This window comes from Ovis aries, chromosome 25 (assembly GCF_016772045.2).
Source record: "Ovis aries strain OAR_USU_Benz2616 breed Rambouillet chromosome 25, ARS-UI_Ramb_v3.0, whole genome shotgun sequence".
Taxonomy (NCBI): Eukaryota; Metazoa; Chordata; class Mammalia; order Artiodactyla; family Bovidae; genus Ovis; species Ovis aries.
This window is the reverse complement of record NC_056078.1, coordinates 20858653-20886632: the sequence shown is the minus strand read 5'-3', so window position 1 is coordinate 20886632 and position 27980 is coordinate 20858653.

The window sequence follows — 27980 nt, the reverse complement described above, 5'->3', positions numbered from 1 at the left end:
TGTATGGTACCATAATCACTAATCCTGTTATTCCCTGACAAACAAAGGGCGGCTACAGCTTCAATTTATTGATCATCTCTTCTGCTGTAGAAATACATACCATCTTCACGAACAATAATATACTAAGAGAAAACCATAATTGAAAAATTCACACACTCACCCGTGTTCATAGCAACACTATTTACAATAGCTAGGACATGGAAGCAACATAAATATCCATCCACAAAGGAATGGATGAAAAAGATGTGGTATATATATGCAATGGAATAATTCTCAGCCATAAAAAAAAAAAAATGAAATTGGGTCATTTGTAGAGACACTGATGGACATGGAGACTGCCATACAGAGTGAAGTAAGTCAGAAAGGAAAAAATAAATGGTGTATATTAGTCTGCATATGTGAAATCTAGGAAAATGGTATAGATGATCTTGTTTGCAAAGCAGAAATAGAGATACAGACCTAGAGATCAAAGATGGATATGGAGTAATTTAACGAAGAATAGCTAAGCTATTCAGGAAGTGCATAAATAACAACTTCTTGTGTGTAAACATATATCGTATCAGTTCAGTTCAGTTCAGTTGCTCAGTCGTGTCCGACTCTGCGACCTCATGAATCGCAGCATGCCAGGCCTCCCTGTCCATCACCAACTCTTAGAGTTCACTCAGACTCACGTCTATCGAGTCAGTCATGCCATCAAGCCATCTCATCCTCTGTCGCCCCCTTCTCCTCCTGGCCCCAATCCCTAGCATCAGGGTCTTTTCCAGTGAGTCAACTCTTTGCATGAGGTGGCCAAAGTACTGGAGTTTCAGCTTTAACATCATTCTTTCCAAAGAAATCCCAGGACTGATCTCCTTCAGAATGGACTGGTTGGATCTCCTTGCAGTCCAAGGGACTCTCGAGAGTCTTCTCCAACACCACAGTTCAAAAGCATCAATTCTTCAGGTCTCAGCCTTCACAGTCCAACTCTCACATCCCATACATTACTACTGGAAAAATCATAGCCTTGGCTAGATGGACCTTTGTTTGCAAAGTAATGTCTCTGTTTTTTAATATGCTATTTAGGTTGGTCATAACTTTCCTTCCAAGGAGTAAGCGTCTTTTAATTTCATGACTGCAATCACCATCTGCAGTGATTCTGGAGCCCCAAAAAATAAAGTCTGACACTGTTTCCACTGTTTCCCCATCTATTTCCCTAATCTCTTAGCATGCATTAAATATGTTTTCACATATTTCAAATTTTTTTTGTAGTCCATCTCTTCCTGTATAGTCACTAATTTTATATTCCTTACACTCATTCCCCATCTACTAGAATTCTCATTTGCTTGACCAATACACAGCACTTAGGATAGGTTCTCAGATTTTTAGGTGTTTGAAAATTTCCTTTTGTTTTAAGAAGTACAAAATGCTATGGATATCTACTGTCATACAATAAATAGTATCACTCTAAAAATAAATGGAAGTCATAGTTTGAAAGAAAGCCTTTAAGTTGTCATTCCATAGCTCTTAGCTGACATATTGTATAATCAGGAGTTCCTAAGAATTGATGCTTGTGAACTGTGGTGTTGGAGAAGACTCTCGAAAGTCCCTTGGACTGCAAGGAGATCCAACCAGTCCATTCTGAAGGAGACCAGCCCTGGGATTTCTTTGGAAGGAATGATGCTAAAGCTGAAACTCCAGTACTTCGGCCACCTCATGTGAAGAGTTGCCTCATTGGAAAAGGCTCTGATGCTGGGAGGGATTGGGGGCAGGAGGTGAAGGGGACGACAGAGGATGAGATGGCTGGATGGCATCACTGACTCGATGGATATGAGTCTGAGTGAACTCCGGGAGTTGGTGATGGACAGGAGGCCTGGAGTGCTGCGATTTATGGGGTTGCAAAGAGCCAGACACGATTCAGCGACTGAACTGAACTGAACTGAACTGAAGTGCAATTCTTCTACTAAAAGCTGCAAATAGAGTTCATATATTTGTCAGTGAGTAATACCAGTATATCCAGTGCTCCTGTGGTTAAATATCAGTCTATTCTTCTCCTGAGAAGAAAATAGGCATTCAATGACAAGTCATTTGTTGAAACAAATATGATCTCTACATGATTCATCCCTTCAAGGAGATTTGTCCTATCTGCTATGGGACATTTAAAAAAGACTTTGTTTTACCAAGTGGAAATACATGATATTATCCATGGTTTTTTTTACCTGAATTATCCAATAGAATTGAGTGAAAAACAAAGAAAACACACACACACACACACAAATCAAGCAGTTTTTCAGTCAGATGAGAAAATGGTGTTCATGAAACCTTAACTATATAACTACTTTTCAAAAGAGTCAGTTACTGAATATTATCCACAGTTAAGACTCAATATACAGGGAAAAATTTAATGAACATTTTCTTTCTTGTAGGTAGTTTCTCTTTCAGTTCAATGATGGGTAGATAGTTTCTCTTTCAATATCTCAGATGCATACTCTTAAATATTGCTAACTGTCACCATCTCCACACATTGATGAGATATTAGACAGGTATTGTAAATAAGAGATTAAATGAATAATAAAATAATTCAAAGTGGATTTGGCCTCATCCATATGATATTATGCCAAAGTACCCATAAAATAACAGCTCTAAGGAGCCTAGATGAACCCCTTACATAAATGTCAGAAGCACACCTTCCTAATCAAAGCAAAATCAAAGCCACTTGCTTTGATTTCACTCCTTCAATATTTTTTTTCCTTCAAGATTTCTTCATAAAACAAATACTCTGATCTGCTTTTTATTCCTTTTGTTTTATGTCAGGAGCCACATTAGGCATTACTGACAAAATGGAGGTGCGGCCTCAACCCCTTCTCCTCAGGGTCCCGGGATGAAGGGGTTAGCTCTTGTGATTCTGATTTTCTTTCCTTTCCTTTCTTCAGTTGAGTTGGCTGGAAAGAATGTTAAGGTGCTTGAGAGAAGCATGAGAAAGCATAAAGCCTTCTGCAGTTGTGCCCAGAAAGTAATCTATCAAGTAACCATTGACATTTGTTCAAGGATCTTTACAAAGAATGTTCCAGGATTGAAGGATTAATGCAGCCATGATAGGGAAAGTGGAGATGTGCCTGCAGGCGGGGCTCTCTGCCTGGGCTGAACATGCTTGCAAGCGAGGTGTTCAGCCAAGGAGTCTGGACACAGCCTTGAGTTTAATGGTCCCTTGCAAAAGAGGGAACATCCCCTTCTTGTGATAAGAAGAAGGAGGAAGGCTCTGGACAGACTCTGCAGTAAGGAGAAATTTCACTCCCTTTTGCTGTACGATAACATTTATGCACATGAGCTATACTGAAAAGTCTTGGTCATACTGTCAGGAATTCTGCCCAGGGGTGCTATATAAAAGTAAACCAAAAGCCTGCTTGCTTGCACAGTTATTATTTTTCCTCTGGCCAGAGTGGTGTCTGTCTCTTGTGTGTGTCTTGTCTTTTATGTCATTTCACTCATAATTTCCAACACAGGATGAGCATGCAGGCTGCAGCTTGAGGTCATGGGAAGGACTGTTATCTGAGACCTGTTTGTGAAGGGAATGTTTGTGGTAAAAGAAGTTTGCTGAGCTTAGGGTTTAGGAATAATTAAAAATAGCTAGAAGCCTTTTTAGGAGATAGTGATCTTAAGATGTTAGGGGCAAACAGGATTTAGAAGGATAAGAAATAAACTGAGGAATGTAGCATGAGTTACAATGTAATCACAAGTTAAGTGTAGGACACATAAAGGAAGTAGATAATAGATAGTAAAGCTGATTCTGAGAGAATCGCTGAAGCAGGAACTCTGTTTGTAGGGCCATAGTGATTTCTGGAGACAATAAATCTGGGTGGGGGAAACTAAAAATATCAAACCTCTGACCTAACGCTTTTGTCAAAGTATAAAAGAAAACCTGAAGCTTGAAATAAACATGTAGTTCCGTACTATGAGTCAGAGGCGACATCATCATCCACTGATACCGCTTACCCCTTCAGGCTGATTCCCTGGCTGCTGGAGCTGAACTCCAGCAGTTTTATTTATTTCCTTCCCAACTCTCTGAGTTTCTCCTTATTCTCTACAAAGAATGCTTTAAAAGCTCAAAAATATAACATTCATTTGATCATAATTTCAATAACAGACCATGTAACAAGACTAATAAGAATATATATGCATATATATATATGTGTATATATATATGTACTTGCTTAAGTCATTTCTGACTCTTTGTGACCCCATGGACTGTAGCCCACAAGGCTACATTGTCCATGGGATTTTCCAGTGGATCCAGGGGATCTTCCTGGCCCAGGGATCAAATCTGCTTCTCTCATGTCTCCTGCATAGGCGAGTGTATTCTTTACCACTAATGCTACCGTATATACACAAATATATCTTTAGCGAGCTGTTGTTGTTTAAAATAGCCAGTTTACTTGAGTAGTTATATTATTGCTCTATGAAGTAAGAGAGAAAAAAACGTTGGGAAATTTAAAATAAATTGCTCTTATTCATATATATATAACATACAGTATATATGATAGAATATATAAATAATTATGTATATTTATATTTTATCATATATTTTCTAACATAAATAAAAACTGTGCTGTGCTTAGTAGTGTCTAACTCTTTGTGACCCCATGGACTGTAGCTCAAAAGGCACCTCTGTCCATGGGGATTCTCCAGGCAAGAATACTGGAATGGGTTGCCATGCTTTCCTCCAGGGGATCTTCCCAATTCGGGGATCAAACCCAGGTCTCCCGCATTGCAGGTGGATTCTTTACTGTCCGAGCCACCAGGGACACCCATGAGTACTGAAATGGGTAGCCTATTTCTTCTCCAGGATATCTCCCCAATCCAAGAATGGAACTGGGGTCTCCTGCATTGTAGGCAGATTCTTTAACAAAGAATCTAACTAGTAATTTAATGAAGAATAGCTAAGCTATTCAGGAAGCACATAAATAACAACTTCTTTTGTGTAAACATATATCATATCAGTTCAGTTCAGTTCAGTTGCTCAGTCGTGTCCGACTCTGCGACCCCATGAATCGCAGCACGCCAGACCTCCCTGTCCATCACCAACTCCCAGAGTTCCCTCAGACTCATGTCCATCGAGTCAGTGATGCCATCCAGCCATCTCATCCTCTGTCGTCCCCTTCTCCTCCTGCCCCCAATCCCTCCTAGCATCAGAGTCTTTTCCAGTGAGTCAACTCTTCGCATGAGGTGGCCAAAGTACTGGAGTTTCAGCTTTAACATCATTCCTTTCAAAGAAATCCCAGGGCTGATCTCTTTCAGAATGGACTGGTTGGATCTCCTTGCAGTCCATGGGACTCTCAATAGTCTTCTTCAACACCACAGTTCAAAAGTATCAATTCTTCGGCACTCAGCTTTCTTCACAGTCCAACTCTTACATTCATACATGACCACTGCAAAAACCATAGCCTTGACTAGACGGACCTTTGTTGGCAAAGTAATGTCTCTGCTTTTGAATATACTATCTAGGTTGGTCACAACTTTTCTTCTAAGGAGTAAGTGTCTTTTAATTTCATGGCTGCAATCATCACCCGCAGTGATTTTGGAGCGCCCCCAAAATAAAGTCTGACACGGTTTCCACTGTTTCCCATCTATTTCCCATGAAGTGATGGGACTGGATGCCTTGATCTTCGTTTTTTGAATGTTGAGCTTTAGGCCAACTTTTTCACTCTCCACTTTCACTTTCATCAACAAGCTTTTTAGTTCCTCTTCACTTTCTGCCATAAGGGTGATGTTATCTGCATATCTGAGGTTATTGGTATTTCTCCCGGCAACCTTGATTCCAGCTTGTGTTTCTTCCAGTCCAGCGTTTCTCATGATGTACTCTGCATATAAGTTAAATAAGCAGGGTGGTAGCATTACCTAATTAGAGAAATTGTACGAATACACCTAGTTAGGAATGTTTCAAGCTTGGAATCATACTTTATATCATCACTTTTGTCAGAACTGAAATATATTACTTTTTTATTAATTGGGCTTTATCTTTCTATGGCAAGTTGAGATTTAACATGTACTGTTTTTTGTGTTTTGTGTTTTTTTTTTTCCCCCCACTCTGGAATCGTGAGGAAAAGAAGCTATACCACACATGTTAAACAGGCAAGGGAGAATTTATTCAAAACTTTTGCAATAGGGATTAAGAAAATTGCAAAAGGGCATAGAGATTAAACTCAATGTCCAAGAAATGAAGTGCAGGAGATTTTTTAAGTTCTGAGATGAGTTAATAGAAATTTATTAGGGGATAGTAATGGGGAGGTTGAAAGTGAAAGTGAAAGTGAAGTCGCTCTGTCTTGTCCAACTCTCAGCAACCCCATGGACTGCAGCCTATCAGGGGAGGTTAGTCAATACGATTAGGCCAACTGTGTTTGCTAATTAGAACTTTTAGAAGTTAGACAACTGCCTTCCCACGGTCACTGAGAGATGTGGGCCCCATCTTTCCTGATGATTGTGTTTTTGTAGGATGGCTGCTAGGTCACTGACAAAGATGTTTCTGGGTTGTAAAACTGAGGAGAGGCTGTGAGAAGATTTGCATCTCAAAGGAGGAGAGAATTTATAGCTTTAAAGTTTTGAAAGTAAATGCTCTAAGAAAAGGGAGATTAGGGTCCAAGGACTTCCATGGTGGCTCAGAGGGTAAAGCATCTGCCTACAATGTGGGAAGCCTGCGTTCAATCCCTGGGTCAGGAAGATCCCCTGGAGAAGGAAATGGCAACCCACTCCAGTACTCTTGTCTGAAAATCCCATGGACAGAGGAGCCTGGTAGGCTACAGTCCATGGGGTCAAAAAGAGTCAGACACAACTGAGCGACTTCACTTTCACTTTCTGTCAGGAAGAACTCTACCTAAAATTAATAAAGCAGAGGCCAGCTATTGAAGTCAGAGGGGAACTTGCTAGGAGGCTCAGTGGTAAAGAACCCTCCTGTGATGCAGGAGATGTGGATTCAAACCAGGGTCAGCAAGATCCCCTGGAGGAGGGCATGGCATTCCAATATTCTTCTCTGGAGAATGCCAAGGACAGAGTAGTCTGGTGGGCTAGAGTGCATGGGGGTCCCAAAGAGTCAGACAGTACTGAAGAGACTGAGCATGCATGCAGACATCACAGTCAGAGTATATAAATGTGGGACGGGATACTATATTTTGTAAATCTATTATTTTCTAAAATTAAACAGAGTTCCAAAGAATAGCATTGAGAGATAAGAAAGCCTTCCTCAGTGATCAATCCAAAGAAATAGGAGAAAACAAGAGAATGGGGAAGACTAGAGATCTCTTCAAGAAAGTTAGAGATACCAGGTGAACACTTCATGCAAAGATGGGCACAATAAAGGACAGAAATGGTATGGGCCTAACAGAAGCAGAAGATATTAAGAAGAGGTGGCAAGAATGCCCAGGAGAACTGTACAAAAATGATCTTCATGACCCAGATAATCAAGATGGTATGATCAGTCACCAAGAGCCAGACATCCTGAATGTGAGATCAAGTGGGCCTTAGGAAGCATGAATATAAACAAAGCTAGTGTAAGTGATGGAAATAAAATTGAGCTATTGCAAATCCTAAAAGATGATGCTGTGAAAGTGTTGAACTCATGCCAGCAAATTTGGAGAACTCAGCAGTAGCCACAGGATTGGAAAAGGTCAGTTTCCATTCCAATCTCTAAGAAAGGCAATGTCAAAGAATGCTCAAACTACTGCACAATTGCATTCATCTCACATGCTAGCAAAGTAATGCTCAAAATTCTCCAAGCTAGGCTTTAGCAAAACGTGAACCGTGAACTTCCAGATGTTCAAGCTGCCTTAGAAAACATAGAGGAACCAGAGATCAAATTGCCAACATCTGCTGGATCATGGAAAAAGCAAGAGAGATCCAGAAAAACATCAATTTCTGTTTTATTGACTATGCCAAAGCCTTTGACTATGTGGATCACAACAAACTGTGGAAAATTCTGCAAGAGATGCGAATACCGGACCATCTGACCTGACCTGCCTCTTGAGAACCCTGCATGCAGGTCAGGAAGCAACAGTTAGAACTGGACATGGAACAACAGACTGGTTCCAAATAGGAAAAGAAGTACGTCAAGGCTGTATATTTTCACCATGCTTATTTAACTCTTATGCAGAGTATATCATGAGAAATGCTGGGCTGTATGAAGCACAAGCTGGATTCAAGATTGCCAGGAGAAATATCAATAACCTCAGGTATTCAAATGACACCACCATTATGGCAGAAAGTGAAGAAGAGCTGAAGATCCGCTTGATGAAAGTGAAAGAGGAGAGTGCAAAAGTTGGCTTAAAGCTCAACATTCAGAAAACTAAGATCCTGGCATCCAGTCCCATCCCTTCATGGCAAATAGGTGAAGAAAAGTGGAAACAGTGGCAGACTTCATTTTGGGGTGCGCTCCAAAATCACTGCAGATGGTGACTACAGCCATCAAATTAAAAGACACTTACTCCTTGGGAGAAAAGTTATGACCAACCTAGACAGCATATTAAAAAGCAGAGGCATTACTTTGTCAACCAAGTTCCATCTAGTCAAGGCCATGTTTTTTCCAGTAGTCATGTATGTATGTGAGAGTTGGAGTATAAAGAAAGCTGAGCACTGAAGAATTGATGCTTTTGATCCGTGGTGTTGGAGAAAACTCTTGAGCATCCCTTGCACTGCAAGCAGATCCAACCAGTCTATCCTAAAGGAAATCAGTCCTGAATACTCATTGGAAGAACTGATGTTGAAGCTAAAACTCCAATACTTTGGCCACCTGATGTGAAGAGCTGACTCATTTTAAAAGACCCAGATCGTGGGAAAGATTGAGGGCAGGAGGAGAAGGTGGCGACATAGGATGAGGTGCTTGGATGGCATTATTGACTTAATGGACATGGGTTTGGGTGGACTCTGGCAGTTGGTGATGGATGGAGAAGCCTGGCATGCTGCTGTCCATGGGGTCGCAAAGTGTTGAACACAACTGGGCAACTGAACTGAACTGAAAATTAAACTAAGTGTAAATTCATTTGTGGCATTTCCAAAATATAGACCAGAATAACAGTCAAACAGAAACTGAAATAAGATTAGATATCTCTCTGAATTAGGTACTATATGTATTCAGAGCAGCCTGTAGTTCAGTTTGGTCCCAAAATACAACCTTAGAAGCTACAAAAATTTCAGAGAAGTGAAGGAGAAAATGACCTGATTTTACGTATAAAATACCTTGTATTAGGATAATGTCATTACCAAAGAAGTCAATATCCTTGAAATAGTTTTACTATTGTCATGCAGAATAAGACTTTGGGGAATTTAGAAGGAAAGGATTCTAATTTGATCCTAATTATCTCTGCTTTAATTAGAGCTTTCAATGTTCACTTAGTGAAATTTACTGAGGTGTCGCAAGAGAAGCACTGGATCTGTCAGTTTTATAACTGGGAAAGATCTTAGTACCATGTCCAACCAGTTCATTTTAAACAAGTAACAAAGACAAGGCAACTTACCCATTGGGCATATCTCTTACACCTCCTACACACACACACACACACACACACACACACACACACACACACAATAGTACTCAAAGTGACAGAATATTTTTCTTTCTAAATTCCTGTGTTGCTAAATTCCATTGCAATGCTATATTCCATCAAGTTGGCTTTACATAATGTTATAATTATTATGATTTATGATTACACACTACTAAAAATTAACATATTGTATTTTTCATGACACATAAATTGGGATAAATGTTTGATAAAAATGGTCTCTAAGTTCTTTTCATTAAAGGATAATTAAATGTTTTAAATTATTTCTCAATTACTACAACTGACTTTATATGTGAACAATGAAATCCCTAGTTGATTTTGTTAGGCAGTTAGAATAGGAAAAAGGAGTCCAAAATGGCAGTGGCTAAAAGACAAAGGGGAAAGCCCATAAAAATAGAACAACGGAAGGTCTGAGGACCAGAGTGAGGACCCCAGGTAAAACAAACAGCCCTCCTGGCTAGCCCAATTTACATAGGTCTGGCCCAGGGGGAGGAGAAAAAAACATGTAAAAAGAGAAGCCAAAATTGAGCTGAGACTTTCTCTTCCCATCTTTTGGGTCAGTCCACCCTCACGCCTTGAGAACGTATTTTCCTTTGCTTGCCAATAAAACTGAGCTCTAACACTGGTCGATCTGTTGCTTCAAATGTTTGCTGCGGTGAGACAGAACTGAGGAAATTACACACTCCCCCAACAATTTCATTCAGATAAAATGAGCTTTGCGACTTGGCCAATGAGAAACAGAACTCTCAAACTGCTCATTATCAAACAGTCTTACAATGACTACATATATTTCAGTACTGTTGCTGCTGCTGCTGCTGCTAAGTCGCTTCAGTCGTGTCTGACTCTGTGTGACCCCAAAGACGGCAGCCCACCAGGCTCCCCCGACCCTGGGATTCTCCAGGCAAGAACACTAGAGTGGGTTGCCATTTCCTTCTCCAGTGCATGAAAGTGCAAAGTAACAGTGAAGTCGCTCAGTCGTGTCCGACTCTTTGTGACCCCATGGACTGCAGCCCACCAGGCTCCTCCTACCATGGGATTTTCCAGGCAAGAGTACAGCAGTGGGGTGCCATTGCCTTCTCTGATTTCAGAACTAGTGCTTTCTAAAATTTCCCAGACTTAAAATGTTAGTAAACAAATCTTTAAAAGCACCTGCAAGAAAGAATATGTTTTTTAAAGGACCATTAGACATTTAATAAGTTTTTTAGATTTTGCATATTCAAGTGAGCCATATTTTCAAGACTAGAACAGTGTTATGCTTAAATGTTTGTGTACTTCAAAATCTGAATGTTGAAATCTTACCCATCCCCCATAGGATGATATTAGAAGGTGAGGTCTTTGGGAGGTAATTCAGTCATGAGGATGCAGTTCTCATGAAAGCAATTATTGCTCTTATAAGGAAAGACAGATTGTTGGCTTGATGTTTTACCCATTATCAAAAACAGTGTATTGGAGTGTCCTGTATACTTGTTGATTTCTCTCTTCAGATCTGTCAATATTTGCTTTATATATTGAGAACAAAGGGACCTAACAGATATGCATATACATATACATATACATATATATATATATATATATATATATATACACACACACACATACACACACACACACATATATATGACTTTTTACCCAAAAGCAGAAATGCATTCTTCTCAAGTACAAATGTGTCATAAGCATTCATATAAATATTTTTATGCAAACCTGTTTCCTTCTCACTTTACTAAGTATATGAGTAAAATTGCTATGATATATAATAAGCATATATTTAAATATATAAGAAATGACCACACTCTTTTTCAAATTGATGATATCATTTGCCATTCCCACTGAGATTTTCTTCTGTTGCTCATTTTGCCAAAATTTGGTATTTTCCATCTTTTAAAAATTTAGAACATTTTAGTGGTTGTACAATGATTAATTTTTAATGACTAATGATATTTAACATCTTATATATGCCATCCACCTGTCTACTTTGGTATAGTGTCTGTACAGGTACTTTGTCTATTTTTTATTGAATTATTTGTTTTCTTATAGTTGAATTTTGTTTGCAAATATTTTCTCTCATTGTTGTGACCTACAGTGTCATTGAACAGTATCTTTTGCAGACAAAACGTGGTTAATTTTGATGAAGTCTAATTTATCATTTCTTTCTTTATACATTCGGCTTTTGACGTTTTCTCCAAAATATCTTTGTCTAAGTATCACAGTCAGATCTCCCAATATGTACCCCCAAAGACATTTGATAATTTTATATTATTTAGGCCTGTGATTCATTTTATGCTAAAATTTATGTATGTCAAGTATGTGTCAAAGTTCTTATTCTGCAAAGGGTTATTCAATTGTTTCTGTACTACTTGTTGAAAAAACTATCCTTTTTCTAATCAGTTAAAAAGAAAATGGCCCCTATGTATCTTCATCATGAATTAGTTTGCATATTTTTGTGAATCTATTTCTTGGATGGTTATGCTTTCCATTGATATATGTAGGTTGCTCTTACCTTTTACTTAGTGTGGTTCTTGGTTATGTGAAAGGTTTTCCTCTGTGTTTCTACTCTACTCTTAGGAATCTCTGGAATCTTGTGCTAATCACAGAAGGGTTTTTTCCTCACTCTTGGCACCTCTCAGAGCTGTAGGCTACTGCTTGGTACTTGATTGTACTACTTGGTACTTGATCAGGTGGGCTCTCAGTTTTCCTAGCAGAGCCTCAGTCTTACAGAGGCTTTGGGAGCCTAGACTTTGGATTTAAGGCAGTCTCTGAATTCCTGTTGTTCTTGTTCTTTATCAACTTAAAACTATGATGGGTTTTGAGTGGGAAAGAGTTTCTTGTAATAATAATAATAACAGACCTCTAGTCTTTTTTGAAACAAATCCTGACTCCAAGAAGGAGTTGTTTCCTGTTTTTTTTTTTTTTTTTTGGGGGGGGCGGCAGGGTATGGTGGGAGATATAGAGCTTTAACTTATCCTCCCATCAAATTATTGGGGGATGGGATAAGAGGGGAAGAATCCTGTGGGCTGAAAGCAGAGATTCCCAGGCTTCCCCTGAGCCACATGAATTTTGTCTACCCCCTTTCCTGAAGGAATGTCCTCACATTCTTACTTAGCAATAGTCACTGTGAGGTACTTAGCAATAATCACTGTGAATGTTGTTGAAATCTAGCATTCCAGTGTCTCCCATATCTTTCAGATATGAGTTTTATTTCCAAGAGGAGAGAATATTTACCTTTCCTACTACTACAAAGAACACTTCACCTCTTGGAAGAATTTAATGTGTGGTTAATTAATTAAGTAGAATTGAAGCATGCTAAACAGTATCTTACTTATGTCACACTTTTTTCTTTGATATATTAGATAATGATTTAGTGATAGGTTAACTGATACTTTTATTTTTCCTGACATTTGGATACTTGATAGAAATGATCAGTTAAAATTCTATTATACAGAATGGAAGATGAGCTGAAGAAGATTGATTTATTTTGCAGACTATAAACTTTGAAATACATAACATAAGTAACTATTTTAATTTTATTTTACATTTTTCAGTTGATCCTAATTGCAATTGAGGTGAACAAATGAGTTTTCCTATAGACATGGTGAATTTTGTTTCAATAAATCTGTTTGAAATCTTCAGTAATTAAAAAAACTGTTTACAATTAAACATAAACAACAGTTTTAAAAACACATTTTTTTACTCCCATTTAAAATGAATTTTTTAATGCTTTTCAACCAGCACTGACAGTTTTAGAGCACTTACTATTTCATTAGCAGAATTCTGACCACAGGGAAGAAGAAAATAAGTAAGACTGAAATATTAGCCTATGTGATTGTTATACAAACCCTGAAAATTATCCAAATGTAGGTTTTGCGATATAGAAATTGAGATCTCAGGGTAGAAATCTGAAGATTCAGATCTCCAAAATATCATTATAGTTTTTTCCACTCTTAAACTCCACTACAGTGTTACTTATCTTCTCTCTCATTTAAAATGACACTAGTTCAATTTAATAATCTTACCCCAAAAGTGCACTCCATCATTCTTCAAAATTTTATTATTTTCTAATTCAAACACCTACATACACATTCATACAATTTTAATTTCTTATATACCAGTGGAAGATAGTAGCAGTAAATGTTAGATAGTCCTAATATACATTGTTCACAACCAATTTCCAATAGACCAAACAGAGAAGAGGGGACCTGAGTAGAAATATATGAGAAAAACTCCTTTCCCAAAGTGGCATGGAAGATCAGGTACTGAAGTAGGCAGTATCCTAGTAGGAAATGAGTCTATTGCATTATATAAAGTGCATGTTGTGAATTCTGCTTTCATTTAAGATGCAGAAATTCACAGGTGAAATGTTCACACTACAAGTAAAACTTGGATCACTGCAGATGGTGACTGCAGCCATGAAATTAAAAGACACTTACTCCTTGGAAGAAGTTGTGACCAACCTAGATAGCATGTTCAAAAGCAGAGACATTACTTTGCTGACTAAGGTCCGTCTAGTCAAGGCTATGGTTTTTCCTGTGGTCATGTATGGATGTGAGAGTTGGACTGTGAAGAAGGCTGAGCACCGAAGAATTGATGCTTTTGAACTGTGGTGTTGGAGAAGACTCTTGAGAGTCCCTTGGACTGCCAGGAGATCCAACCAGTCCATTCTGGATTTCTTGGAAGGAATGATGCTAAAGCTGAAACTCCAGTACTTTGGCCACCTCATGTGAAGAGTTGACTCATTGGAAAAGACTCTGACGCTGGGAGGGATTGGGGGCAGGAGGAGAAGGGGACGATTGAGGATGAGATGGCTGGATGGCATCACTGACTCGATGGACGTGAGTCTGAGTGAACTCCGGGAGTTGGTGATGGACAGGGAAGCCTGGCGTGCTGCGATTCATGGGATCGCAAAGAGTCGGACACGACTAAGCGACTGAACTGAACTGAAAACTTGGAAAATATACAAAAATTGTAAGTTTTCTTGAGTCCACTACAGAGCCAAAGTTTCAAGTCAACCGGGTTAACTGACTTGGGAACAATGACAAGCTTTTCTAACAGGAGATGAGGACCAGAAAACTTTTTCACATCTGGCAGTATGCAAGACGTGGCTGTCACATAAGCAGGTAAGAAATAATTCAGATACATCAGTAAACCATGAAAGGCTGAGATTGGACTAACTGGACAGTTTAGAAAAGAAACTGTGACCTTAGGGCATAAGGGGAGTTCACAGTCACTCACTAACTCTGTTTTTACAGGCTTTTTACTGGGTGCACATGAAGAGATTGGTGGGGAAACCAAAGAATAGAGTCTCTTGGTGGCAGGAGCATCTGGGAGCTTATTGATTGTTCCTAGAGACCAGAAAAAAATGCTACCCATAGCCGGGGACTGTTCTTTTTATCAAAGAAAACTTTCAACTACTAGGGGAAGAGAGAAAACATTATGGTCCTCAGGGTTCCAAAAAGTGCTCCTGCTTCTGGGGTGGGGAGTTGGGAGAGGCAGAAGTGAACTCATTGGCCTCCAGGCAATGAGTAAATAAGCCTCTTAGACTTAGAAAGTCTGCTACCATTTGGGGAAAAGTGGGAAAGTTTCTCCCGCTCAAGACCACCACAAATACAATGTAGAGTTTAGTTTATTAAAATGTCAGGGAAGTGTGCAATTTCCTTGGTTCGTTTTAGCCACTGCAAAAATTTGAAGCGACAGATGGAGCTGTGTTTTAGCTCAGTTTTATTAGGGAAAACAAGATAGTACACTCTGGAGGAGTGAGAGTGGACCAACCCAAGAGACAAGAGAAGAGAGGCCTCAATCCTTCTAGGCCTCTTCCTTTTATACTTTTGTCTCTTCCCCCCAAGCCTGCCCGGTGTAAATTGGGCTAGCCAGCAGGGTTGTTTGTTTTACCTGAGGTCCTCACTCTGGTCCTAGGACCTTCCTTTGTTCTATTTTTGCAGGCTTTTCCCTTCTTTGTCTTTTAGCCACTGCCATTTTGACTCCTTTTTCTTATTCTAACTACCTAACATTCCCCCCTCAAGAGATGGGAGGACCAATTCTTTGGGGATACAGCCATTGAGGTCTCTCTGGTGAACTGGGATGGCAAGGGGCATTGGGCCTCCCTCTCTTGTTAGTCTCAAGCCTCAGAGTCCTTATAGCAGTGTCCATCTAAGGGTGAATTATATTTTCCACTGTAAGCTATAGTTTTATGTATCCTTGTTGAACTGGTATTGCATGTTGTAGCTTGTTGACGGGTGTATGGAGTGTCTTCTGTTTCTTTCATGGCTTGACTCACGATTACTGAATCCAGGAGTTGTCTCTTGGTACTTTGATGGCTATGAGGGTAGAGAGTATTACGAGGTAGGGGTCCTCCCATGTGGGCTGGAGTTGAGCCTTTGGGGACTCATCTTTCCAGATTTTAATTAGGACTTGAGTCCCTGGAGCATATAGTGATGACTCTTTAGAATCTTTTGGGTCCTGGTTGACACCCCACAAGTGTATATCCTGTTGGAATTGCCCAAAGGCCATGGTATAAGACTCTGGATCTAGGGAGAGGACACTGACATAACAAAAGGTCTCCCATATAGCATCTCATAAGTACTAAGACTGACCTGTTCCTTAGAAGCAATACAGATACAGAGGAGAGCTATTGGTAAAGCCTCCTTCCATCTCAGGAAGGTCTCTTGGCTTATCTTTTTTTAGTTGATTTTAAGAATTGTTTGGCTCTTTCTATTTTTCCTGAAAATTGAGGCCTCCATGAACAATAGGAAGAATAAATAATGCCCAATGTTTTAAAAACCCTTTGGGTGACCTTAGAAGTAAATGATGTTCCATTGTCACTTTGTAATGATGTGGGCAGACCAAATCGTGGAATGATTTCATGGAGCAGTTTTGTTTATTTTTTTTAACCACCTCCTCAGCTTTCTCAGTGGTGGGAAAGCTTTTAATCAATCCTGTGAACATATCTATCATGACTAGTAGGTATTTATACCCTTGAGAAGCTGGCATCTGGGTGAAGACCATCTCCAAGTCTTCTCCTGGGTAGGTCCCATGTCATTGGATGGGCTGGGCCAGCTGGGGTCTTTGAGCTCCTTGGGGGTTGTTTAATTGGCAAATGGAACAAGAGGAGACCATTTGTCTTATAGCTGTTTGGAGCCTATTGCTCTGAAGGACCTTTCTAGTAATCTTTGGAGGGCCTTCTCCCCTAAATGAGTGGTGACATGTAAGGAGTTAACCAATTTCTATTGGAGGTTCCCACGCAGAAAAAGGAGTCCCTCTTTGAACTACCCCATATGATCATCTTAAAAGCCTTCACTCTTAGCTTTAAGAGTCTCCCCTTCAGTATATGAAGGAGTTTCTAGCAAATTAGTCTGTGGAACTAAGGTGGAAATCCCTTGGTTTTTCTATTAGGTCAGTTTTCTGAAATGCTGCTCTCTTAGCTTCCTGATTGTCTACTTGGTCCCCTCATGCCACTTCCATGCTCCTTTTTTGGGGTCCTTTAGAACAGGAGACTAAAACCTTGGTGGGCAGATGGACTACCTCCAAGAGCCTAATGATTTGATCACCATATTTGATTGTGGACCCTTGGGTGGTCAAGTGGCCTCTTTCTTTCCAAATAGCAACATGTGCATGTAGCACCAGAAAGGCATCTTTGGAATCAGTGTAAATGGCTACTCTTCTCCTTTTCCCAGCTCTAAAGTTCGAGTTAAGGCTATGAGCTCAGCTAACTGGGCTGAAGTACCTCGTGGCAATGGCAACCCACTCCAGTACTCTTGCCTGGAAAATCCCATGGATGGAGGAGCCTGGTAGGCTGCAGTCCATGGGGTCGCTAAGAGTCGGGCACGACTGAGCAACTTCACTTCCACTTTTCACTTTCATGCTTTGGAGAAGGAAATGGCAACCCACTCCAGTGTTCTTGCCTGGAGAATCCCAGGGATGGGGGAGCCTGGTGGGCTGCCGTCTATGGGGTCGCACAGAGTCGGACACGACTGGAGCCACTTAGCAGCAGCAACCTAGTGGCAAAGGTTTAGCCTCTATGGTCTCAAAATTGGAGACTACTGCATATCCAGCTCTTCTTTTCCCATCCAAGACAAAGCTGCTTCCATCAGTGTACCAGATTTCCTCAGGATCAGTCAGAGGATCTTCTGACAATCTCTCAGGGTTTTGTCCAGTGGTCCGAAGTTTCTAGGTAAGAGTGAAAGGGGAGAGAGCCCTTGGAGGTAAGCAGGAGGGTAGCTGGGTTAAGAACCTCACAAGGGGATATAGTCAGGCCTGGATTTTCCAACAGCACTATTTGATATGTGAGGATCCTTTGATCAGACATCCATAAATGGCCTCTCACATTCCAGAGTTGTATCACTTGGTGGCTAGTAAAAATAGTTAATTCACTCTGAAGAGAGTTTTAAAGCATCTTCTATCAGGGCTTCAGTAGCTGCAGGTTTTCGAAGGTAGGGAAAAATCTTTTCCCAATAAGGGAGTAGGACACTTAGGGACCACTGGAAACTACTGGGAAAATATTTGTCCACCCAAGCAACAATGAAGTGTTCAGGTGAATATTTTTGTAATTGTTTTTTCTGTAGCACCCAAAATAGTACAGGTTTGAGAGGAGAAGGCTCTGGAGTAGATCAGGACAGAGTAGGTAGCCTGTATGTCAATCAAGAAATTCTCAGACCTACCTGCCACACCCAGTTGTACCCTTGGCTCCAGTCCTGTGATGGTCACCTGTGACAGGTGGGCTGGCTGGAGCAGGACACTTCAGTCCTGATGTCTTTGGCCCAATGTCCCACCTCTCTACAGATTAGGCATTTGCCTCGTGCTTTGTCCTTAAGGACTCGGGGTTTGTCATAGGGCTTCCCTGGAGGGTGGCCAGCAGCTGGGCATGCCTTGTTTCTTTCCTTTTCTCCCTTTCCTTGGCCTAGGCCTCCTTGTCCTGTTCTCTCTCATAAAAGGTATTGGTGGCTGTCTGGACCATCTCATTAGGGGCCTGCTGCTGGAGCTGTTGTTACTTTATTCTGATGTTTGATGTACATTGGAACAGGAATTTGTCCTTTAAAATCACCTGTCTCATAAGAGTCTAAGTAAGTCTAAGATTGGTAAACTTTTGGAGGGCCTCTTTTAGACTTTCCAGAAAGGCAATTATATTCTCATTGGATTCTTGAGTTATTGCTGAGATCAAGCACAGCACCATAACTAATAGGCTTCCTTCTATTTCCATGGGTGGACTTCCTTAGGGGTGAGTCTTTCTGAAGCTTATCCTACCCAGTACTGTTGCAACCTGAGAGCTGGGCATCCCCAGGTCAGGTGCAGATCCCCAGGCTGGTTGAGGCATGACAGCCTCCTGGAGATCTAATCCCCAGGCAGGTCGAGGCATGTAGACCTCCTGGGACTCCTGGACTGGTAGGTCCCTGAGCAGGCTGAGGCATGACAATCTTTTGAGGACCAGATCCTTAAGCAGGTCAAGGCAGATCAACCTCCTGGGACCTCTAGATTGGAATTGGGCATCTACAAGGTCTCCAGGGTATCCAGTGCTAGGTAGGATTAAGGGGTTGTAATCTTAACTCATTGCTGGTTTGTCCACTGTAGATGGGAATATTTACCATGATCTAAAGTAATCCAAATCTGTGCACTGAGGCTGGGAACCTGGTGAAATAGCCATAGAATTATCCCCTTATTGCTCTGAGGGAATGTAAGTCACTGATTTCCTCCGCTAGTCCTCCATAAGAGCAGTTTACAGTTTTTCCAATGGTGAACATTTCATTGTCATAGATCCACTTTAGGCAATAACAGAAGTAATGACAAAGGAGTGGGTTATCTGGTCATGTTAGAGGCATTGATAATATTTTAATAATGGGCTGGGTGGATCATGTTGCCAAAAGAGGCAGGATCCTGGTTGTAGGAGTTAGTAAGTGGCTTAAGAACAAATTGGTAAGAGGCAATAGACCAGATATTCCATTAAAGTGGAGTGGAGATTTGATCAAGGGGTATGCTTGTAAATTTAGGAGAAGGGTGGTAAAGGTTTGGGCCCAAACGGCCTTCAGGGCTAACTGTCAAAGTGGCAAACATTGTCCCTGGAAGGCCAGTTGCCCTTGAAGGGATTCCACCAACAGATGGACTTCTAGCAGGCATTGTGTGCCTGACACCCACCCTAGTGGGTTCACTGAGAGATGAACATGTTGTTGCGCATGTTGTAAGGAACAGGGAAGATGAAGCCCTGAATATCAGGGATTGGATATTATACAGTATTTCCCTCCCAAGGGCCAGCTATTTTCTGGTTGTCCCTCAAGAAGATTGTAAAGGCAATATTGTGGCCACAGACAAGGCTCAGGAAGAGAGCATGAAACAGGAAGGAAGGGGCAGGGTACAACTTTTGAAAGAATGATGTAGCCCAAGGGCATAACATAAACCAATTAATATCAAATGAGTCCAAGATGACAAGTCAAATTCAAATGAACCTTGATCTTCAATCTGCAAGCTAAATGACACAACCAGAGGTGACAGGCAGTTCCAAGACACTGTCAATTGTTGATTCCCCAATTATTGGAATGATCCTCCTACTCATTAGCATATTAAATGACCCAGCTCAGAAAAAAACAACCACACCACATTCCATGGCCGCAGCACTTGCCCTCTCCATGGCCCACACCCTGCGGAATGTGCTTCTCTCTGCTGCTGCTGCTGCTGCTGCTGCTAAATCGCTTCAGTTGTGTCTGACTCTGTGTGACCCCACCAGGCTCCCCGGTCCCTGGGATTCTCCAGGCAAGAACACTGGAGTGGGTTGCCATTTCCTTCTCCAATGCATAAAAGTGAAAAGTGAAAGTGAAGTCACTCAGTTGTGCCCAACTCTTAGCGACTTCATGGACTGCAGCCTACGAGGCTCCTCCAACCATGGGATTTTCCAGGCAAGAGTACTGGAGTGGGTTGCCATTGCCTTCTCCAGTGCTTCTTTCTAAGTTTGAACAAATCCACCTCTTACCTATAGCTGTGTTTCTCACTTAATTTTTTTGCAATGACACAGCAAGAGTTTGAGCTTCTTTAGATCCTAAAATCAGGCACCATGGGTTTTGGCTGGGCTCAAGTCCCAGGAGAGAGGGAGAGCATAGCTGAAGGATGGGAGGAAAAAGCAATGGGAAAAACATGCCAAGGAATCCCCTTCATAACCTGCCAGAAAATCTGCTAAATACCTGACCTGCGCTCACAGTTTTCATTGACCTGATCCTTGGTACAAAGGAGATTAATAACAGAAGAACCCCCACCCATTTGGAAACATCTAATGGGGCCCAGCAGATAGGGGAGCTTTTGGGACACACTGAGGAGTATCCCCTGCCAGAGTTCCTCAATTGCAATCACAGCCGTTAGCCTGTTCATGGGGGATTTGAGGAAACAAGAAACAAGAGATTGTAAAGGAATTAAGATTTTGTTAGCCATGTGTTCTTCCAGCCATAGGAGCGAGGACCTCCTACCTTAACAGGAGTTCTTCTGGAAATTGAGACTGAGCCGCGTAAGCTTTCTGCTGAGTTTGCTTTTGCTGTCCTGGTTTCTAGCATGTTGGGCTTCTTGTCATTTCCACTGTGTTGGGTTCTCTTTGTGTTCAGCTTCCACCATGGGAGCTTTCACTGAGTTGGGCTTCTGCTCTGCTTGGCTTCTGTCTCGCGGGGGCCAAGCCAAGGTTGTTTCAGCCAGGTTAAATCTGAATCATGGCACCATAGATGTGTAATTTCCTCGGTTCTGTCTCACTACAGCAATAACTTGAAGTAATGGCCAGAGTGGTGTTATAGCTCAGTTTTATTAGGAAAAACAAGGAGACTACACCTTGAGGAGTGAAGGCAGGATGACCCAAAAGACAAGAGAAGAGAGGCCTCAATCCTTCAAGGTTTCCTCCTTTTATACATTTGTTTCCTCCCCCCGAGCCTGCCCTTTGTAAATTGGGCGAGCCAGGAGGGCTGTTTGTTTTACCTGAGGTCCTTACTCTGGTCCTTGGACTTTCCTTTGTTCTATTTTCACGAGCTTTTCCCTTCTTTAGCCACCGCCATTTTGGACTCCTTTTCCCTATTCTATCTACCTAACAAAAAGATTGAGAAAAATCTCAGGAACTGAATGAACATCTCAACATCGAGGCTAAGTGCATAGAATTTGCCTTATTTTATTTTTTATTTTATTATTATCTCTTCTACAGTCTTTTAATCTTAGATCTGTATTGATTGAGTGATTGTCTTCCTGTAGCTATACAAATGTCATACTAGTTAATTTCATTCCCAACTCTTTGATGACCTGTTCTGTTTTACCGTCTTTTCCTTTTTACTATTTTCTTCTCTTTTGTGTCTCAGTGTAGACATTTTCTACTGACCTGTCTACAAGTTAACTTTTCCTTTTCTCTGCTAAGTGTGCTAAAGATTTATCATTATTCATTTCTTTGTGTGTTTTTTTTAATTTATTTTTAAAATCTTTTTTGATTTATCATTATTCATTTCTGAATGTGTTTTTTTTTCCTAGAATTTTTATGTGGCCTCTATTACTAATTTTCTAATTAACAACCTTCATTATTAATGTCTTTCTGTTCAAATACTTCATCTATTCATGTACATTGTCTGTTGTTGTTGGTTTTTTTTTCTTTTAATAAACCCTTAATATATTGGCAATAGTTATTCCACAGTTCCTATCTGACAGTTCTACTATTTCTGTTATCTCTGATTCTGATTCTGTTTTATTAGTATTATTTCTTGTTTTGGCTTTTTTTCAGAATTTTTTATTACATGTCTATTATCATGTGTAAAACAAGTAGAAAATAAAGTAGGTAAAGTTTATGGCTAGAAATGGACATATATCTTCTGCCAGGCCATTCAAGTGGATGAGTTGATTTAGTCTAGTCAATTTAAGTTTTGTTGTTGCTAGAGTCACTTCTAATGTATGTATTGATTGATGTCATATGATACCACGTGAGACACAATTTACTTAAAACTAGAGCCTGAGATAGAGATTCTTGAACAGACGATTTCTTGAGGAGTTCTGTCAGGAGAAGGGAGTGAGCAAAACAGGCTATTGGAAAAAGGTAAATAATATACAGTTTAAGACAAATTTAGCTCAAGTATAATCTGATGGGGGAATCTGGAATATGAGTTGCAAAACAAAGTTTGTCTACCTAGAGACAAGGCAACCAGGGTCAATGATTGGCATAAGATCACCCACTGGGGACAAGGTACAGCTTCTCAGGCATCTCTAACGGGGATAGTTTCTATCTGGTATGTTCAAGTCTCTAGGAAGATAGAATTGCAACAGCTGGGGAATGGGCATACCAAGCAAATAACGGGAATCTATACAGGTCACGTGGAGCACTTGATACACTCTGTAACCAAATTCTATATTCTGTCATATCAGTCAAATTGCAGATTCCAGTTCACAGCTAAGGCATTAATTTAAGTCAAGTAATCAGAAATAAATGGTTAAGAAAACATTTCACTAAGTGGCAAACAGGAACATGCATTAAGTATGATCACTACAGTGCTAAGTGGTAATTTTTCCCACACTAGCTTGAAAGCAGATGTTCAGATTTCAGTGGCTTTATTTTTGCCACAAATTCCATGTATATGCGTGCTTATTGTGTGAATACAGCTGGCAAACTAAAATTAAGTAGGCACACTGGATAATCACAAGTGCATCAAGTAATGAGTCAAGATACCTGAGTCCTGATCTAGAAATGATTACTAACACACTCTGTTTGTTAGTTTGAGGAAGTCAATTCTGCTAATTGTGATTCATCTCTAGAGGGCAGATAGGGAAAACAACACATAATTTTAAGACTCAATTTGGCTCAAGGAAATTTTCTTCAGGTTCACAAAGTATAGTGTGTACCTTTCCTTTATTGCTAACAGCAAAGCAATAATCTGAAATGCAGACTATTCCCCACACAAATCAACAATGATTTGAAATACTGTAATGAAGAATTTTAAAAAGTGCTTAAGTAGTGGATTAACTCACATCTGCATTTTCTAAACTCTTACTGCAGGAGGAAAAAACAACAACAACACACACACACACACACACAAATATATATATATATATATATATATATATATATATATATATATACACATATGTGCATACACATACATAAAATCACCCTGAGAGAGAGGAAGAAAACAAGCTACAATTGCAAGTCAGTGAGGGAAAGGAGTGATTAAAGAGATCAGGTGTGGTCATTTTTAAATGTGTTCAATTTTGTTGAGTATGGTGTTTTATTGTTTTGTTTTTAACTGACAAATAAGAGAAGCACAAATTTAGAGATTAATAAAAATATATATATTTCAAAGGGAATTTATCTTAGTTTCTCATTTAATCCTCTGATATTACAAAAGAGAACACTAAAGTGAAAAATGTAATATTAGAGATGAAATGGGTAGGAGCTTGGGAAAAAACTTCAAAAATCAAGATCAGTTATCAAAGCTCAGGGGCTTTGATCAGAATTAGAAATGTTCTTCTGGATTGCTAAAGGTAAATATGTCTAGTATCTGTTTTTCCATAAAATTTGTTATGATTTTATGGTTAATCACCTGGGATTTTCTTAACACATATTCACTCAGGATAACCTGTACTACCATTTTGTTGAATTTAAATGTTTGCCTTTCTCCAAATCCATGAGTAGTATCCATGTATAGTCAGCCCTCAGAATCCACAGGTACCCCATTTTATGTTAAGGACTGGACCCATCTGCAGATTAGGGTATCTGCAGGGTTTCCTGGTAGCAATATACCAAGGGATGATTCTAAATGCTCTTTCTGGTTATCTAAACCTTATGGGGTCAGAAGCAAATATTATGGGTTTTAAAAAGTCACAAAATCCAAGAAGATAATACTAATCTATGAGACAAGGTTGGGAGAAAGTTCCTATGATATACTTTTTCCATCTTTTCTTAAAAAGGCCTTGCCACATGGTATAAGATGCAAACTCTCAAGGTTATGGGATGAAATAGACAATGAGGAATATGTAATGAAAAGTACAGTGGATGAATAGCTTCTGACCCATTCTTCCTTTTTCCTTTATCCCTGCTGAGATCATGTAAGACATCAATAAAATAATCAAAGATAACTCAATTTAGACATGGATGTAATATGTTTTATGCTATTTCAGGACTCACAGTGTTAGAAGAGGGAGGTAGATATCAGGAAACAGGAGATCACAGGTTTATTCAAGTACGGATCTAGTTAGAATAATATAATAACTGTACATTGTGATTTAAGGGCAAGCTCACTAGAGTTTAACCATAATCCATAATTATAGCCATATTATACCATGTCAATAATTCTTTAGGCAAAAAAATATATTTTATGTTTATACTGTATTAATAATTTCATTTCTCTAAAGTGAATATCAATATTCAAAAGAACAATGGAATTATTAATTATGTACAATACTAATATGGCAAATGTATGACCAGAAAATAACATATTTCCTATCATCTTTCATTTAGTACTTATTCTTAGCTATGAGGTCTATCTTTTAAATTGTTTCACTAAAATTGTTCTATTCTTTGTTAACTTGTGCCTCAAATATTTTAAAATAATATACAACATGGAAAACTCATTACAAATTTGTGATTTAAATCATAAAGTTAAAAAAAATCACTACCTGTAAACCTCATAGAATCATACTTCTTAGTCTTAAAGACTATTGTAGATTATCTGGTTAAGCTTCTTATTTCACTGGGAAATCTTCAGACTTTCCAGGTTTAAGATTTTTGCCTAGGGCTAAAGAATTTTTAAAGTAATAGATAAGGCATGTAATTGATGACTTGTACACTTAGTCCTATTAGTCCTATTAAAGTTGCTATTCAAAATGTAATCCGCAAACCACAAGATTTTGCATCAACTGGACGTTGGACAGAGATGCAGAATCAGTCACTACTCGAGATTTATTGAAGAAGAATGTATAATTTAGTAAAATCCCTGATGATTAATTAAATTTAGGAAATCCTTGATGATTAAAGTGTAAAAAACACTTCTCATTAAGAAAAGTTTTGGGTAGAAGGAGATTTCTCACAATAACCTCAGCTCACTTCCATTTTCAACTTTGTTTTTTGAGTTCTAAAATAGTGTTCACCAAAGTAGGATGTTCAGAGTAAGAAGTCTTTCTTGGTATGGGAAGAAAATAGTGGACTTTGCATGTATATATAATCTTGGATCCTATTTAGTTGATCATTTCTGGCTTTTTCCCCCAAGATTGATTCTCCACCCTTTTAGGTCCTGCTGTGTGCTACAGGTAGACTGTGCAAGAGGGCATAGTCATCCAGGTTAATTGTCTTTTGAATTCTAGTTGGGTTTAGGGAGAGATCAGAAGATGGGGGGCGAAATTAAGGTGTTTTTCTTCCTGCTTCCATTTGCTTTCTGTTTGGATGCCAGGATCATGGAAGTAGCTGCTTTTCTCTATAGGTGCAGATGTTACTGGAGAGCTTGTTTTGTAAGGTTTCTGCTCTCTCCTTGGCTCTAGGAACCCTAGTTCAATCCCTCATCTCTTTAGAGAATGGTGTGCTACCATTTTCTGATGCTACTAGTCCCTGATTTCATCAAGAATCTTTACTGATTTCCTTAACCTTACTCTTAGCTTTGTAAATAATGTGTTCATTGTTTTCAGAGTTCCCAAATTGTCTCTTTTCTGTAAAGACTCTAATACACTCATCCTTTCCTATTTATTTGTTTTATAATTAACCAATCTCATATATATGTATCTCATATCATATGTATATGATAATACACAGGCAGTAATGGAATAGGGAGCATGGTCAAATATATTTGAAGATCATTGCTAACATCATCCAAATTATAGTATAATTGATTTATTTAAAACTTCCTCCTTATACAGAAGCTATTTGTTCTGTAAAGTTTATTGAGGTCACTGAGATCTATAAGTAGACAGATCAGTCTACTTATATTTTACCTAGATAAATTCCACACCATTTCTCTTATCCTTGTGATTGCCAACCATTGATTTGTTGGTCCTTTTAACAAAATATAAAGTAAAGAGGAAAAAAGTGCATAAAAATGCAAATTATTTATTTTAATTAACTGGCAAAAATACGGCCTCCTTTTACCATTTGTTGTTAGGAAAGTTGGCAGCAATACTTACCTGTTCCTCTTGCTGCCAGACAGGAGATTGCTATATCTTCTCTAGAAAAACAGAATCATCAAAAAGAAAAACTTATTAAAACTGACAAGAGGACTCTCCCCAATAATTGTGAAGGCAGTACAAAGAATGTAATAAACACATTAGGAATAGAAGAAACTTTAAAAACCAAACTCAAAGTCATCAAATAGCTTCAGTGAGATACTGCAACAATAAAACAAAAATATTATTCTGTCTCAGATAATAGATTTATGTCTTTAAAATGAAAATACAATTTTAGGCCAATAAAATGTTTTAAAAAGGCATTTTTAGGAATAAAAACTTTAATAAAAGTAGAAATTGGAGTAAATCTATCACGAAGAGAAGGTAAGGTCAAACAGAGTGGGACAGAACAGGGGGAAAAAAAATAAAGTGCTATTTAGAAACTCAAACAACAAAATAATAAAATTACCAAAAATAGAGAACGGAGGTTCAATTCATTTCAGTCACTTAGTTGTGTCCCACTCTTTGTGACCCAATGGACTGAAACATGCCAGGCCTCTCTCTGCATCACCAACTCCTAGAGTTTACTCAAACTCATGTCCATTGAGTTGGTGATGCCATCCAATCATCTCATCCACTGTTGTCCCCTTCTCCACCCAACTTCAATCTTTTTGAACATCAGGGTGTTTTCAAATGAGTCAGTTCTTCACATTAGGTGGCCAAAGTATTCAAGTTTCAGCTTCAGCATCAGTCCTTCCAATGAACATTCAGGACTGATTTCCTTTAGGATGGATTGATTAGATCTCCTTGCTGTCCAAGGGACTCTCAAGAGTGTTCTCCAACACCACAGTTCTAAAGCATTAATTCTCAGTGTTCAGTTTTGTTTATAGTCCAAGTCTCACATCCATACATGACTACTGGAGAAACCATAGCTTTGACTAGACTTTGACTAGAAACCATAGCTTTGACTTAATTTTGTTGGCAAAGTAATGTCTCTGATTTCTAATATTCTGTCTAGGTTGGTCATAACTTTTCTTCTAAGGAACAAGTGTCTTTTAATTTCATGGCTGCATTCACCACTGCAGTGATTTTGGAGCCCCTCAAAATAAAGTCTGTCACTGCTTCCTCTGTTTCCCCATCTATTTGCCATGAAGTGATGGGACCGGATACTATGATCTTAGTTTTCTGAATGTAGAGTTTAAGCCAACTTTTTCACTTTCTTCTTTCACTTTCATCAAGAGGCTCTTTAGTTCCTCTTCATTTTCTCTCATAAGGGTGATGTCATCTGCATAACTGAGGTTATTGACATTTCTCCTGGGAATCTTGATTCTATCTTGTGCTTCATCCAGTCCAGCACTTCTCATGAGGTACTCTGAATGTAAGTTAAATAAGCAG